At 46.3% G+C, this 16,586-nt stretch overlaps 1 long non-coding RNA gene across 1 annotated transcript in view; it reads right to left on the bottom strand.

The window, feature by feature from the left end:
- Positions 1 to 16,586, bottom strand: part of LOC132017304 (uncharacterized) — a 36,658-nt gene that overhangs the window by 5,872 nt on the left and 14,200 nt on the right. Inside the window, exons 2-4 of the long non-coding RNA XR_009404227.1 lie at positions 9,934 to 10,038; positions 1,006 to 1,091; positions 700 to 787 (exon numbers count right to left, since the gene is read on the bottom strand). This is a non-coding gene — a long non-coding RNA (uncharacterized LOC132017304). The remainder of the gene's footprint in view (positions 1 to 699; positions 788 to 1,005; positions 1,092 to 9,933; positions 10,039 to 16,586) is intronic.

Here is a 16,586-nt window from a genome sequence, read left to right as displayed (position 1 = left end):
GTTTGACCAAAGTGCAGTCTACATCAACAGGCTGTGTGACCTTAGGACAGCTGCTTGGCCCCTCCGAGTCTGTCGTCTAAAAAACGATGGCAATAGTAACATCAGGGTGAACCATATGAAAGTGCCTTGATGTGGGTTAAAAATGGCTGAATATTGCCAGTCTCATAGGTTTAACCTACCACCTACCTTACAGGGCTACAGGGAGGATGTGGTGAGTACACACGTCACTGTGATGACCCCCTCGCTAACTAGCTTGAGACCCCAGAGGGAAGTCACACTCCCTGTAGTCCCCCAAACCACAACTCCTCCCCTATATCTGCAGGATGGGGGTTCAAAGCCCATTCTTCCATAGCACACCCAGTGATTTCTGGAAATGCTTGTGCCCTATTGTTCCCTCCACGGTGTTCTTTCCACAGAGAAGGCTAAGGCTAACTGCACATCCACTCCCTGCCAGAGACTGTACACAGCACTTTCTTCAAATACATTCATCCAGTTCTCCTCCCCACCCATGTGAGCTAGGCACTTGCAGAGAGGGAAACACAAGGGCGGAGAAGCAGAGCATCTTGCCAAGGTCACACGACCAGGAAGAGGGAGAGCCAGGAGTCACACTCCAGCCGCCAGCACCATCCACCTTCCCTGGCCTGCTGGGGTCCTCCCACCACCATCCTGAGCGGCTCCGTGCCAGCCTCCCCCAGGCACCTCTCTCCGTGAACCTGTGGGTTCCAGGTGTGGGCCCAGGCCTCTCAGCTTCTCCAGAGCGCTGAGGACATGCGAATCCATCAGGAGCCTGATTACAGGGAAAAGGAAAAGAACAAAGTGAAGAATTGGAACAACAGAAGAGACACAGGCACGGATGCATTGAGGATATAAAAAATAAAAAGAGAATTCTACAGCAACTCTGCAGAAGCAAAATAGGAAACCTGGGAGTGGGTATGTACCTAGCAAAATATAAATTACGTAAATTGACCTAAGGAAATTTAGAAAATGAGAAGACCAATTACCTACCACAGGGAGACTGGAAAGGTGGTTAAAGATCCACCATCACAAAAGGCACCAGGAACAGATGGTTTCACAGCTGAGCTCTATGTAACCTTTAAAGAACAAATAATTCCAACGTTAATTAAACTCTTCCAGATCATAGGAAAAGATAAAGTGCTGCAATTTATTTTATGAAGCCCACATAGCCTTAGTACCAAAACCTGGTACAGATCGCTTAGGAAAAGAACTGCAGACCAATCATTCTTCTCATTATAAATGTAAAAACTGGAAATAAAGCCCCAGTAAATGAAACCTGGCAAAATGTCATTATGATCAAGTGGGATTTATCCTAGTAACACACAGATTTATGACAGGAGATCAATTAACATAATTCATTATACCAATAAATTTAAGGGGAAAATGTGATCATATCAACAAATGAGAAAAGTGTTTGATGAAATATAAACTCTAAGTAATAGAAACAGAAACTCATTCATTCTTCCAACACACATACATTGCGTGCCTACCAGGCATCTAACTGGGTTCTCAACCTTGAGGACTGTAGCCATGACCATATTAGACAAAAATTCCCCACCCTAAGGGTGCTCATTTCTCAATACAAGAGACAGACAATACACACAATGCTTAAGGAAACTACATATTATGATAGCGATAAACCTAAGGAAAAAAAAATTATAACGGGATAGAAAGTTAGAACATTGGGGTAGTCAGGGAAAGTGTTACTAAGAAGTGACATCTAGGGGCACCTTGGGGGGCTCAGTTGGTTAAGGGTCTGCCTTCGGCTCAGATCATGATCTCGGGGTACTGGGATTGAGTCCTACATCAGGCTCTCTGCTCAGCAGGAAGCCTCTTCTCCCTCTGCCTGCCCCTCCGCACCCCTGCTCATGCTCACTGACTGTCTCTCTCATGTATAAATAAATAATCCTTTCTTTTAAAAAAAAAAAAAAGGAGAAGGAGAAGGAAAAGTAGAAGAAGAAGGAGATGGAGGAGAAGAAGAAAAAGGAGGAGGAGGAGGAGAAAAAGAAGAAAAGGGGGAGCGGGAGGAGGAGGAGGAGGAAGAGAAAGGAGAAACCACAACTGAAGAAAGAGCAAGGAAGAATATTCCAGGCACAGGGAGCCACCATGTGAAGACCCCAGTGCCCTGGAGGATCCACTCCAAAAGGCCAATGTTCCACAGGGTAGTAGAGAACAGGATGGTCACCCCCCAGTTGCTGCAACCAGATTATGGATGTCCAGCAAAGCTCCAGTGAACACCTATGACACAGCAAGGACAACACAGGAGGTGACAGGCTGAGCGCTCAGCTCAGGGCTTCTGCCCACTCTTGGCAGGCACCACATGGCAGGCCCACTGAGTACTTCTGCTTCAGAATTGCAGAAGTAATTCTGCAGTAATCCCCAGAGCTCCCAGTAGAAACTTCAGAGCCAGTGAAAGGTGAGATGATGTCATCCTTCAAGGGAACCTCAGACCTAAATCCACAGGTCTGGGCTGACTCCCAAGGCCAGGAGAAGCCATCCCAACAGCTGATAGATACACCTCCCAATCCTTGTTATTCAGCCCGAAACCACACTGCATCTCCAGGGACCCCAACGACCTATGCAGTTAGGGAAAAACATTTTCTACTTCTTCAAGGTCACAGACTGGGTAAAATCTCCATGGCTATACAGAGTACAGTCTGTTGGGTAATATCACCATGTTCTCCAAGAACAATGGCTGGGTGCTTGGTGTACACGCTCTATCCAACGGGGGCCTAAAACCAGGGAAGTGGGCTTCAAAGTTGAACCCACCTTTCAACATCCAAAATCCTCACACTGCCACCTGCCTCCAAGTAACACTTCTCCTGTTACACTAAAAGCCAGCTCTATGCTGTGAAGTGTGTAAACCTGGCAATTCACAGACCTGTACCCCTGGGGCTAATAATACATTATATGTTTATTTAAACATTTAAAAATAAATAAATAAATAAAATATATAACAAAAAGTATATTTAAAAAAAAAAAGCCAATTCTAATGGGTTCCCATACCCATGAAAAGCACCCAACATACTGTCCAACGTAAAGTGGACACTTGGAAAGTTCCCGACTTCCTGCCCTTCCTGCTGCCTTTTCCATTTTCCACCATGCAACCCTACAGTTGTCCCTTCTTCCACACAGAACATGCAGGCCCATGGAACTTAATGAAGAAGGTGCCTCTTCAAATAGCTGGGAAAGGAGCTTCATGAAAACTCTGCTCTAGACATTCTTTGATGAGATTAGATTGTCCCTCTGTGCGATGGCTTAAAAAAGTGAATGTGGAGTGCTAGATGTCAAGGTCAAGGTTTTGGCTTTTTTAACTTGTTTTCCTAAATCAATTAATTCACAGATAGCTTATTATTAGTTTCAGAGGTAGAGTTTAATGATTCATCGGTTTCATATAACATCCAGTGCTCATTCCACCAAGTGCTCTCCTAGTGTCCATCACCCAGTCACCCCATCCCCCCACCCATCTCTCCTCTACCAACCCTCAGTTTGCTCCCTAGAATTAAGTGTCTCTTACGGTTTGCCTCCATCTGATTTCATCTTTTTATATTTTCCTTCCCTTCCCTATGTTCATCCATTTTGTTTCTTAAATTCCACATATGACTGAGATCATATGATATTTGTCTTTCTATGAATGACTTATTTTACTTAGTATAACACCCTCCAGTTCCATCCACATCTTTGCAAGTGGAAAGATTTCATTTCTTTTGATGGTTGAGTAATATTCATATATATATATATATATATATATATATATATATATATACACACACACATACACATATAGATAGATACATACATACATACACACCACATCTTCTTTATCCATTCATCTGTTGATGGACATCTCAGCTCCTTCCATAGTTTGGCTACTGTGGACATTGCTGCTATAAACATTGGGGTGCATGTGTCCCTTCAAATCACTATGTTTGTATTCTTTGGATAAATATCAAGTAGTGTAATTGCTGAGTCATAGGGTAGCTCCCGTTTTAACTTTTTGAGGAACCTCCATACTGTTTTCCAGAGTGGCTTCACCACTCTGAAATTTACATTTCCGCCAGCAGTGTAGGAGGGTTCACCTTTCTCCACATCCAAGGTCAGGGTTAAAGGAAAAGTGTCCATGGGGCTCTTCCCTGATCCTCAACTCCCAGTGCCAGGCCAGCAGCAATAGCTGCATCCTTCAGACCAAGTAGTGGACGCCTAGCCCTGAGAGCTGTTGTATGTTCTGAAGATGGAAAGACTGCCCACCAAAACCCCTTGATTGACTCTGACCATGTGGTCAATATGTTCTAAAGAAGACCACCCATCTTAAGGTGTCAGTGTGTCAATTGTGAGAACCAGATGGTGCATGGGGCCTTCTTGCTATGTAAACCACAGATTAGCCTTACATTGGAAGGCTTGGCATTGGGAGACTCCTGGCTCCTGGACCCATCCTTACCAGCTGCAGAACCACAGGGAAGTTCCTGAAGCTTGCTGGGCCTCGGGGGTGGTGTGGGGGGGTTGTTGGTTTGTTTGTTTGTCTAAAAATGGAAATGTTAGTACTCCACCAAGGTCATTAGGAGAATAAAATGAAATAGTGCTCATGGCAGGATCTACCTCACGAAAGCTACCTATCACACTTAGAGCACCTGAGTCTCTGTGGGACTCAGGGATTGACTCCACCTTCCTCCTCACCATTGAACGCTTCACCTCACTCATTCACATTCCAGTATCAATAAATACGCAGATAAAGCCCAGTAGCCAAAGATCCCCAGGTCCACCTCTTCATCGAGCACAGTGAGGCTTATTAACCTGTGTCGGCACAGGAGAGCATGCTCCATGGGGAACCATGGGGTACTTCAGTGAAAGGCCAGTCCAGATTTTGGGCTTGTTTTGTGTGATTTTAGAGAGGACTGGGGAAGCAAGTGTTGTTCTAGATTGCGTGCTGTCAGGGAGCAGGGAGCTGTTGCTGGTTGGATATCTTAATCATTTGTATCAAGGAGGCAAGAGGAATAAAGTGAGGCTAGAGCTGTCGTTGATGAAGAAAGAAGAACCCCTTGCATCTGCTGGCAGACAAGGATGTTCATGCATTTCGGGGTTATTTCCTCATATCCATGTGCTTATCATGTTCCATTATGGTCCCAGGGAGCCCTTGTCTGAATCCAATTTTGTACTACATGATTTATGTTCACAAGAGCCACCAGGGCTTGGCTGGTTGGTAGTTACCAGGCCTGCTGTCTGGACCATTTTGCTTTCTCTTTCTCAATATACAACCAGAAGTACCAACTGCAAAAGAACTCACTACCTTCTGACTCAAGTGTGATTTGTTTGCAGATTCTACCTAGTGTCTACTCCCAGCTTTGTCCGGGAAATCTTACCTCTGGTCATTCCCCAGAGAATATAGCAGACCAGAGGATGGAGGCTTCTTAATTGTGGGTGAGGAGACAGGGCCTTGAACTGGGACGTGCTGGGGCTCAGGGCTCCGGATGGACAGGGCTCTCCAAGGCTTGTGTCAGGAAAGGAGGAGGTTGGCCTCAGTCTCTGTCCTTCACTGCTGTGTTTGCCAGCCCCAGACATTGGAAAGCCACCCCCTTCTGGATGACTTCACCTGCAGAAAGATGCCTTGCATTCCACAGAGCCAGGAGAGCCCATCTGAGCGACTTGGGAAGGAGCACTGACTGGGGAGAAAGGAAAAGTGAATCTGACACTTTTGTGTGTGACCTCGAGTAAGTTCCTTCCCCTCTCTGGACCTCAGTGTTCTATGGTAAAAGGCAGGCTAGTGCCTAAGGTCCCTTTGTCTGTCATCCCGGGGGTGTAAGAGATGAACATATGACAAAGCAGCCACTCCCCCCATTAAGGACTTGGGCTCTTGCAGGAAGAAAGCAGAAAGCTGGAACCAGGAGAGCTGAGCTGGGAAATCTTGTTTGACTCACCATTTAAATTAACATCAGCCTCTTAAGTGTCGATGATAATGTTCACTGGGGTGTGATAATAGGTGACATTTACCCAATGTTTATGATGTGCTAGACCCACGGTTAACCATGTAATTCTAACAAGAAGCCTGAAGGGTGGGCAATATTAGTATTCCCATTTTATAGATGGAGAAACTGAGGCATAGGGCTATTAAGTCTCTTGCCCAGGATCTCACAAGCAGTAAGGGGCCCAGTTGGGACTGTCACACAGGCAGTCCAGCTCCTGAGCTGGTATTCTCCTGAGCTGGTATCCTGAAGCATACATAGTCCTCTGTTCTCATCTTCTCCTTTGATTTGGAAGCCTAGAGCAGGGGTCACAAGCTATGGCCTGTGAGCCCCAAAGACAAATCGAGCCGGCCAACTGTGTTATAAATAAAATTGCATTGGCACACAGCCACACGCATTTATTTATTGTCAGTCTTCCGAACAACACTGGCAGTAGAACTGAGTAGATGCAGCAGGGAACACATGGCCTATGAACCATAAAGCATCAACTGTCCGGCCCTTTGCAGATTCAGGTTGCCAGATCCCAGCCCAGAGTGGGCACTGCCTGCCCGCCAACGCAGCTCTGTTGTTTGCTGTGTGACCCCCAGCTAGGTTGCTTTTCTAAATCTATTTCCTCATCTGTAAAATGGGCTTATTTGAGGAATGTGGGGGACTTGCGCACATAGGCACAAAACACTTGACCCAAGGCAAGTGCTTGAAAGGGGGTAGCTGCTATCATTGCTAACAGGGTGATGAACATCTTGATGGATTCCTATAATACTGCACAGTGCAGGGCGGGGACTTTTATCCCCACCTCATGCACAGGAAAACCCAGGCACAGGGAGAGGAAATGGTTTGCACAAAGTTTTGTGAAGAGCAAGAGGCAGAGGGGTGCCTGGGTGGCTCACATCTGTCTGTGGCTCAGTTTGTGATCCCAGGGTCCTGGGATTGAGCTCCCCATCGGGATCCCTGCTTCTCCCTCTCCCCCAGCCCCTCCACCCGGCTCATGCTCTGTCTCTCATGCTCTCTCTCTGTATCTCAAGTAAATAAATAAAATGTTTTAGAAAAGAGAGAGAGAGGGTAGGAGGCAGAGCCCAGATCTTTCAAGTGGACGTCCCGCTCTCCATGGCCGCCCTTCCCCAGCCCCTCCAATCTGTAGCGCTAGTCCTCCTTTGTGTCTGCTGGCGTGTGGAGCAGCCCGTCTGTGTTTGTGCGTTTTCAGTGTCTGTAACTATACACAGCCACGCAGAGCTTGCTGGCATAGACATTTGTCAAAGATGACACGCCATTCACCCATGCCATGGGAGACAGTGACAGATGCGCTCTCCAGCACCGCTGTCCAAGCAGCCGAGGATGGATGGGGCCCAGGCTCCTGCTTGGCCCAGCTGCGCAAGGAGCCACAGACCAGGCCAAAGACAGATTGCAGCCTGGTCCGTGGGCATGGTGGCTCAGAGCACAGAGTGCCGAGGAAACCACGAAACTAGTCTCTGGTTGGTCCCACCTTCCCGCACCCACCCCAAAAGCCCTTCCTGGGCTCCCTGCTCCTCCCCACTGAGCCAAGTCTGCCCAAACTTGATGTTCGCTTATGACTTTGTGTGGTCACATACAAGGAGGTGTGTACTCTGGGGATTCAATTTCTTCTCATGATAATTATAATAGCCAATGCATAGATTCGCTGCACTGTCCTAAATCTGAGCACTAATCCTTAGCTATACCCTAGTGGAGGTGTAGGAAACTCAGTCCAGAGAGGTTAGGGGAGTTTTCCAAGGTCACACAGCAAGTGACAGAGACAGGATTTGAATCCAGACGGTCTAGATCCATTGTCCTCAGGACTGCTATTTGGGGGTCTCAAGTAGAGGGGATACCATGATAAGTCAAAAACAGACAACAAGAAGAAAAAACTAAAAATCCAGATTTCAGGTCAGGAAGAGGTTGCCCTGTCTGTTTCTCTATGGGCAAAAGGAACTGCTACCACTGGAACACCATCAGCAAGTTCCAGGGCTGGCCTCCTTCTGCTCTTCCAGGAACCCCGGCTCTGGCTCCTCGGCCTTCAAACACTCTCTGCCTCCACCCAATAATCCCAACCCAGATCCCACCCCCACCCAGGTACCCTCTCATAACTCATTAATCTGTCACCTCTGTGTCCCTGAGGCAAGCTCGCAGTCCTCTGAGATTGTGTAGGGATGTTTATGGACAGTGACAGCAAAGGGAGCAGCCCACATAAAACAAAAAGAAGAGAGATGGAACCAAGCTCTAAAAAAGTTTCCAAAGTCTTGCTCAAAAGATCCCTGGGGGAATTCACACACTCCCAACGAGCTGCTCCCTCCCTCCTGGGTGGGGGGAGAGAGGAGTCAGAAAGTCTGGGGTCTTGTTCAGCCAATGACTCTCTGTGGGCTCCTGCAGAAGCACCATCCTTCCTCTGAGCCTGAATTTCCTCAGCTGTAAAATGAGGACCATGACAGCACTTAACCCCTAAAATTACTGTGAAGATTACAACGCCAAAAAAACACTTAGAATGATGCCTGATACATAGGGAGTGCTTGGTAGCACCAATTATTGTTCCTCTCTGGGCTTCAGTTTACTCAGTGGGGAAATGAGGGGCCTGGGTTCCATGCTTTTGTAAGTAAGGTATCGGCTCCTGGCTCGAACACTGTGTGACTTAGTGATGTTCCCGTGATGCATCCTTGTCTCCTCCCCCTCCCCTTCTTCTTGGTACCTGCGAGCTCCCCCAGCAGCTGTACTCACACACATGGGGAGGCGAGGCTGGAAACAGGAGGCATTACCACTCTTTTTCACAACAGTGAATTATTCCAGATGTAACTTTCCCATCAAATGGATCTACTTCAGCTAGTCCACACGGCTGGGAGATCTGAGCTCTGGTGGTCGAGTCCCTGCCAACCACAGCCTGCAGTTTTGGCCCTCAGACCTGTCCCAAAGCTGCAGTAGGAAAGAGTCCACACCATCCTACCTGCATAGACCCAGCCACATTGGCCCAGTGTTTGCAGGAATAAGTAATTACAGCTTCCCTGGGATTCAGGCAGAGGACACCCACGCTGGGAGAGAATTTCTCTTGCTGTTCAAGCTCCGTAAACACTTGAAAAGTCATTTTATTTTTCAGTCTGTGGGCAGGATGCCACCAACCCAGGAAGCATCATTAAATAGAACTTGAGGGATTTTTTTTCAGCTTTTGGGGGGGATAGGGTGGGACTCGGGGGTTGGCATTTTTTCCCTACTGATGCTTTTTGGATAAACACATAAATCAACATCATCTATATTCATTAGACAACGTGCCTTGTTCAATACAAAATTACCCCTGTTTTGCATGATTTTCCCCCCTTGTGATTAATATAAATGACTTAAGTTAATTATGTTTCTCTTCATGGAAAAATGTATTTGTCAAAGTGCTGAAACATCAATAAAAAATAAATGCTGTCGTTGGAAGAAGGGCAGGATTGCAAACGAGCAGTCATCAGGGCACAGGGAAGGGAACAGACTCCCCCCTCTGGGGTGGCATTCTGATGGAGTAGGCTCACTTTATATTTACTAACAGCGACAAAAGCATTTTTCTTAGTTAAGCACTTGCGCGTCCTGATGAGGTAGATTGATGTCATCATTATTAACAATAATGACACTGCAGGCAGAGAGAATATGGTCATCTCCAGGATCCCAAAGAATGCTGCATGGATTAAGCCTCACCCATCCTTACCAGGGACAACTAAAGCTGGGCATTTTACCAGCCCGTTCCCCAAAACTGGACCTTGAGAGACACAGATGATTGGAATCAGAGTGAGAGGGAAAGAAAGGAAGAATAGCAAAGCGAGATAATGTTGTAGAGCCCCAGAGTGAGAAGGAAGCTTAGAGGTTAGACATACCACCCACATCACGGGGTCAGTGATAAGACAGATGCCCAGGGCATCTGTCCAAGGGCACACAGCATATTACTGAAAAACTCCTGCCTCCCGGACCCTCGCCACTTCCCTACCTTCAGCTGCCCGTTGCCACCAGGAATCAAGGGCTTCCTTCTCTCTTGAGCAAGTGTGCGATGGTGTAGGCAAGGTGTGAGCGGGCGTGGAGGCTCCCTCGACTGCTGGAAAGTCAGAGCCACAGAGAAATCTGGGTTACTGACTTTTTCTACTGTTTCTAAAATGCCTCTACCCCACCCTGCCCTTCTTGGTTTGAGCTTCCTGAAAGCAGACCCGGAGACAAATTGTTGATGCTGGTGGTTTACTCCAGGACAACCAGGTGAGGTGGAGGGGAAGTGAAACAGGGGAGGGAGGGAAGCTAATATGGGGGTGGGGGATTACTGCTCCGAGTACCTGTGCTCCCTCCCACCAGGAGGGACTGTAGAAAACATGCCTCCACGTTGTCCCAGTGCTGAGTAGGGAAGCAAAAGTATTTACTCACTCCCAGAGCCTTTCACGTCCAGCACCTCTGGGTCACCCTGCACCCAAGCTGAGCAAGCTCCCATGATACCAGAAAAACCCAGAGAACCACAGACCTGAGTTCACAGGTGGGAAGCACCAGTATGCATGGCCACATCACAGATGCAGGTAAACCGGGAAGAAAGTCTAGATGCAAGAAGGGTAACCACAGTGTCAGCTACAGCATCCCCACCCTCCAAGCCATTCTCCCTCCAGGCAGACACAATCACCCTGACTGATAATCATTGAAGGAGCAGGAGGCTGGCTAAGGACAAAGCAAAGGCTGGCGCCTTGCACCCCCCCATTCACCCGCTCCCCTCCATATGTGTAGCATTCCTCAGGCACCCCTGACTGCCATAAAACGATAAATAGTTAACTTGCAGAGATCACAGTCCTGCAAGGTAGGAGTCTCCCCTGGTTTGCAAATATCCTTGAGATTTACAACAAAGAAGTTACCTTATCAATAGCCCTAATGTCACCCTCCCCTCCATGAAAAACAGAAGGAGGCTGAGGTAGAAGGAAAAGTAAATAAAGTTAAATTTCTTCTAAACCTAAATCTCATTAACAGGGATGCTTGATAGCAGGAATGTAACATTCCACCAGGAGACTCCCAATTGTGTTCAAACTATCAATCAATCAGCTCAGCCCCACCCGAAACTTGTTTGTACCTGTCTATAAAAACCCTGCACCAACCCAGCTCTGGACCTCTCGGTGTTATCGGCAACGAGCGGCCCAGAGGTCCAGGTTCGAACCTGCAATAAACTACCCTTGCTGATTGGCTTTGACTCACGTGTCTGGTGGTCTTTTAAGGTGGGGGTAATATTCACTTGGCATTTCATCATCAGAAACAATTCATCGTATTTTTGCCATAGCCACCTTTTGTTTTAATCTCCTTAGGTATCTTTTCTGTCTCCACACATATACTGTAAATTGGTCAGGGACAGAATTAAGGCCGAGGTCATTCAGTCATCCGACAAATAGTTCCTGAACACCCACTGTGGGCTGGGGCCTCTTTAAGGTGCTAAGAAGACAGCACCAAGATGGAGAAAATTGTCCTCAGGGATGCTGCAATTTAGAGGTGGAGATAGATGATAAATAAGTAATGACTACAATTCCAAGTGATCAGCGAGTAGCCCAAAGGAAAACAAAACAGGTAAATGGGATTACTCCCACAGGAGGTAGGGGAACTACTGGGGACTTTTGAACAAAAACCTGAATGAAATAAAGGAATAAGACTTGTAAGAATCTGGTAGAAGAATACTCCATCATGGAGGAACAGGAATAAGCTTGTCTTATATAGTCTGGGTGGCTCAGTTGTTGGGCATCTAACTTTGACTCGGGTCATGGCCCCAGGGTTCTGGGATCAAGCTCCCTGCTTTGGGAGCTCCCTGCTCCGCGGGAAGCCTGCTTCTCTATCTCCCATTCCCCATGCTTGTGTTCCCTCTCTCAATGTCTCTCTCTCTCTCTCTGTCAAATAAATAAGTAAATAAGTCTTTAAAAAAGAATAAAAAGAAGACTTCTATCGTACTCAGTAGAGTGAAGGACCAAGTGGGAGGAGATAAGGCAAGGGAGAATCAGATTGTGTAGGATCTGAACTTAACACAATGCCTGATATAAAAACAGTACTCAACGCAAGCTGTCTTGATGGATGGGATTGGTGGATGGAGGGACAGAGGGATGGGGGGGGGGGGGGGAAGGAGGGGGGGGGGGAGGGAAGAAACGAGGGAGGGCAGGAGGGGTGGACAAGGGAATGGTGGATGAATGGATCGATGGGTGAGTGGATGGATGGGTAAGTAGATGGATGAATGGGTGGGTAGATGTACAGATAATAATGATACACCAGTGGATAAAGAAAGAAGAAAATAGAGCAATCACTACAAAGAATGTAATACCAACAGTGCATTTAAAGACAGACTTTGCAGAAAAAGGAAATTCTGGATCAAAAATATTTGATGAGTAAGCCATTAGGCCAGCAAGGCTCTATGAGGACAAATATCCATCTCTGGGCCTCAGCCCATGAGAATCCTAGAAAGTTGAGTGTTTATATCTTTTTTTAATATTTCCTGCAGTTGCCTGGCCTTCCTCCATGGTGAGTATCCAGTGGCACTAAATGGTATTACAGGAGTATTAATTAAATGTTGGTGGCCAGAAGCTAATAAATTATCATTTCCATTATATATTACCATGTTTACTCATCAGGGTTCCAATCCCAGTCTTTTTTTTTTTTTTTAAGATTTTATTTATTTATTTGACAGAGATCACAAGTAGGCAGAGAGGCAGGCAGAGGGACAGAGAAGAGGAAGCAGGCTCCCTGATGAGCAGAGAGCCCGATGTGGGGCTCGATCCCAGGACCCTGGGATCATGACCTGAGGCTTTAACCAACTGAGCCTCCCAGGCATCCTCCAATCCCAGTATTTTAAGTTAAAACCTGTTATCCCAGTCCATTAGGAAGGCATATGGAAGAGGAGATGTGCATGTGGGTGTGAGTACAATTCAATCCAACAGTTCTTTATTGAGCATATACTACATATTTGGCAAGTTGGCAAGAGGAGAAAGTGGTGGTGAAAGGTATGCAGGCACTTATGCCATGAAACAAAGCTCATAATCACATAAACACCTGAGGAGCAATAGCACATTAACAGTCACTCACCAACTAACCAGAATATTTCATTAGTACCTTTCCCACCAGATTTTATTTGGGAAAACCAGACCAATCACAAGAAAATCTCTGGCACATTATTTAATCAAAAAAGACAGGGTATGCTGTGGCCTGGATCCCAGTTCAGCTAGATACCTTTGGGCAAGCTTCCTAAACCTTCCGTACCTCACTATCAATCTCCTTGTCATGAGTGTTCAAAGGGGACCAACGAGATCTACTCACAAGCACAAGTAATTATAACACAAAACACTATGTGTATGCTGAAGCGAGGTGGAACAAATCAAATACTACCAAAATTTAGATAAAAGTGGGCTATCTTCATGGGATGACTGGGTGGGAGGCATTTGACCTGGACCCCAAAGACTGGGTAATCTTTTAAGAGCAGGAGAAAGAGGGAATGAAAGAGCTTTGAGGAGAAATTCTCTTCCATTCCCACCTCCTTGGGATGCTACCCTACCAGCATGTGATTGTAGCAGCCACATTGAGGCCATGAGGCATCCCAAACACAAGCAGAGTGTCTGAGCAAGAGGACGGAATAAAACACAATCCTGGATGAACTAGATGGAAATAACACAAATGATGGCCTTCTTTCAGCCTCTTGTTAAATTAAAGCTCCTTGTTTATTCCACTCTTAGTTATTTGTAGCTGAAAGCATCTCATTTCTTACCTACCACTGTGGCACTTAACCCAACATAGTACTCTCTTCTAGGTATATGTGATTGACATGTACCCTTCTCTGTTCTTTCTTTCCTAGGCTGTAGCCCTTTCATCACTGTATCTCAGACCCTCACACTTGAGCCTTTTCCTTCCAGCTTTCCTAGAACTTCTCCTTCCCCCCCATATCAGTGCTTAAATTATGAGTGATGAATAAAGGAATGAAAGAAAGACCACAAGAAATCTTGCCTAATGCCAATAAAAGCCATGGCTCCTCAGGAATTGTTTTGCAAATACATTTTGTCATTAAGTCAGGTAACTCCAGCAGTGACCTAAAAACAAACATCTGAACCAGGCATAAGAGACTTCCAAAAATTAACATACTTAGCACCGAGGGGGAAAAATGTATTTAACCAAAACAGCACCTGCAGGAGATATTAGCATTCTCAAATTGAGGGCGCTTTGCGCTTTCATGGCATTAACACACAGTTCAAACTATTTAGACATCAGAAGTTTCAAAGTGAGGTTTTAAAAATTTGTTTGTTTTATGTAGATAAGATGCTCATAAACACATGTACACATACACACTCACACATGCACATGTACATGCACCTATACACACAAGGGCACTAGGCTTTCACACTGCCCTCTGCCTCTGGTGCTGACTCCTTGGCCACCATCAATTCTTGCCAGTGCTGGAGAGCCTGTTGGGGGTTGTTGCTGGGGCAACAGAGAAATCTTGGGTGCATTCTGCAGTGATAGCCTCACCCAGTCTCTCCTCCTGATGAACCCCAGTTAGCAGGATAAATCCTTCTCCATCCTTCCTCAACTAACTGGTTTCCACCTGTCTCTTCACTCTCTGGGTTTACATTCCTGACAACCTGCCTCCAGCCACTTTCCAAATGTGGAAACTCGCTCCCCCATTCAACCGCACTCCAAGCTCCCCAAAGCGGGAGGAACCAGGTCTCATGTATCTTTGGTCTCAACCTCTTTCTTGGAGCTCTTTACTCATTTTACATGGGTTGAATCCCACCCGTGTGATGACAGACCCCACATCTCCACCTTCATCACCGCCCCTCTGCTGAGCTCTGTTATCACAGAGCCAGCTGGCTGTCTGGCTCACCATGCACACCTTTCAAGATATCTCAAGCCTAAAGAGGCTGAAACGAGGCTCTTAATCCTCTGATTCCTGCCACATCCTTCAGATCTTAGCTTAGGCATCATTTCCCCAGAATTGTGTATGTATTATAAATACTGTCTTTTATATGCCTCAAGGAGGGGGCAGGCCTTGTTTTGTCTGTGGATATTCCATTAATGATTGCCTTTCTTGCTGGATTTTAAGTCCCACTGGACCTATGTCAGCGCCATTTGGTCACCACTGTCTCCCGGGTGCCTGGTGTCATGCCTAGTACATAGGAGGCCCTCAATTAAATATTTGCTAAGGGAAGGCAAGGATTGCCCCACCCTTCCCTTTGTGCACCATCTCTCTCCATACTGTTAGCACATGACAGACGGCACTACGGGCTAGTGGGGGGGGCAAAAGCTTGATTATGTTCTTCATGTCAAGTTCTGACTTAAGCTCTTTTCCCACACTACCTCATATAATTCTTGCTACAATCCTGAGAGGTAGGTTTTTCTGCTGTTCTCATTTTGTAGAGAGAAAGGTTACTTGTCCGAGGACACACACACACACATCTTATAAGAGGCAGAACTCTAGCCAGCCCCTCCTCTACAAGCAACACCAGTGTGATAATCAGGAGGGTCCCTGGACTGATGTCAGGAGACCTGAGTTTGAGTCTCAGCTTTGGACCTTCAACGAGCCTCAGCCCCCTCAACCTTGTCATTCTGCTTCCAGAAGCAGGTGGGAAACACTGCCTGCAAAACTCTTTATGCTGCGTAAAGACCAACTTGACAAATGGGGAGATTTCGCATTGCCAATGCCTGCTTTCACAAACAAAGGAGTTTTTTGGCCAAAAGTATACACTGAGTCTATAATACTGAGTCATTGCCTCCTCCCTCTCAACTGACCTATGCCTTCAAGACCCTGACTAATAACAGTGCTTGGTCCCCAAGACCTTGAAAGGAGTTAACAGGAAGCATCAGACCAATGAACCAGACCCAGAATGTTCTGTATCCTCGTTTCTGAGCTACCCGATAATCCCGAGAAACCAGGAACTACCATAGATAATAATTCTGCAACTCTCTTAAGTTGCACTTACCAGTTTGCAAAGCACTCTCATTCATTCTTCATTTATTCAACAAATATATGTGACGCTCTATTATAAACCTGCACTGCAGCCTACACTGTGGTTGTGGTGTTATATCAGGTAGTCAAGATCCCTGCCCTCAGGAAGCTTTGAGGCTCACCAAGGAAACATGTTTGGAACCAACATTTCTATAGTGCCTTACCATGAACCAGTTGCTTTATATAGAATAACTCATTTACTCATCACAGTAATTCTATAAGTACTCGTATTATCCTCATTTCACAGATGAAGAAACCTACTCCACAGAGGTTAAGTATCTTGTTCAAGGTTAGTGGTGCAACATGTTGCTAGCGATAGCATTTTGCATCCACAGATTGGGAAGCTGAGATCCTCACCTGTGGAGGTTCCCAAGACCAAGACTCCAGGACTGGAACCTCCCACTACAGGGCCCTGAGCCCTTCTTTTCCATTCTACAAATCAGAGCTACCTCTTCATAGGAGAAGAAACCAACACACTGGCTGCTCTGTCCTGAGAAGACCAGGGCTGTGCTAGCAAGATTTATAGGTCCCAAGGCAACTTGCCTCTCCTGCTGGAAAGTTTCCTTATCAAAGCAATGGAAATCAATGCAGTAAATACAGTTATAATGAACTGATCTGCTTGCAACATCTGCCTCTTCCTAAGGAAAAGGAATCGT

The sequence above is a fragment of the Mustela nigripes genome, chromosome 5, assembly GCF_022355385.1.
Source record: "Mustela nigripes isolate SB6536 chromosome 5, MUSNIG.SB6536, whole genome shotgun sequence".
Classification (NCBI taxonomy): domain Eukaryota; kingdom Metazoa; phylum Chordata; class Mammalia; order Carnivora; family Mustelidae; genus Mustela; species Mustela nigripes.
Note: the sequence above shows the minus strand (reverse complement) of the source record. Positions and strands in the feature narration are given on the sequence as shown.